Source organism: Diospyros lotus, chromosome 2 (assembly GCF_014633365.1).
Source record: "Diospyros lotus cultivar Yz01 chromosome 2, ASM1463336v1, whole genome shotgun sequence".
Classification (NCBI taxonomy): Eukaryota; Viridiplantae; Streptophyta; class Magnoliopsida; order Ericales; family Ebenaceae; genus Diospyros; species Diospyros lotus.
This window is the reverse complement of record NC_068339.1, coordinates 5,411,217-5,411,966: the sequence shown is the minus strand read 5'-3', so window position 1 is coordinate 5,411,966 and position 750 is coordinate 5,411,217. Positions and strand designations below refer to the sequence as shown.

The 750-nt window shown below is 39.5% G+C and overlaps 1 non-coding gene across 1 annotated transcript; it reads right to left on the bottom strand.

The window, feature by feature from the left end:
• Positions 1 to 336: 336 nt before the first annotated feature.
• Positions 337 to 408, bottom strand: TRNAQ-UUG (transfer RNA glutamine (anticodon UUG)). The gene has a single exon. It is a non-coding gene; the product is annotated as a tRNA-Gln (tRNA).
• Between the last annotated feature and the right edge of the window lie 342 nt (positions 409 to 750).

Below are 750 nucleotides of genomic sequence, written 5' to 3'. Positions count from 1 at the left end.
TCAAGTGGAGCCCCCATAAAGAAGTCAATAATGTCAATGTCAATGCCGCTGCCTGCTATGTGTTTGTGTGTGTGAATTAAATGCGCATCTCAATGAAAAGAGAAAACGTCAATCAATGAGTTCCTCCCTCCCTCTTTTCTTTTAACAAAATCTCAGCCGGCTTTTTGGGAGCGCTTTAACTGTGTGGACGTACACTGTGCTGTTACAGTTGCGGTGTGCCAAATAATGACGACGTCCACAATATATATATATATATATATATATCAACCACAAAATTAATTCACTAATTTAATTAGTGAAAAAGAAAGAGACAATTGACAATAATCGGGGGTCGGAAGGTCCCACCGGGAGTCGAACCCAGGTCGCTGGATTCAAAGTCCAGAGTGCTAACCACTACACCATGGAACCAATGGCTGGTCTGGTTCGACTAAAGATGATTATCAATCATGTGACTATATTTGACAGCTTCCCATTATTAATGATATAAAGTGCGTGATTCATCACAACGTACAATATTGCAGATTCATTGCATGGTGTTGGATGTGTTCGATGAAAACAAGCAACCGGCCCAACAATGTTTTTTAATCTTGTCATTTTCAACATGTCTATACGTACAATCAACTGCCCTCCCTCCCTCCCTCCCTCCCTCCTAGTACCATATGTAGATAACTTTATGTATTAATTAGGTTTATTCAAACGCCAGAAAAATAGCAAGACCAGCAAATCATTAAGGTCAATCTCATATATATA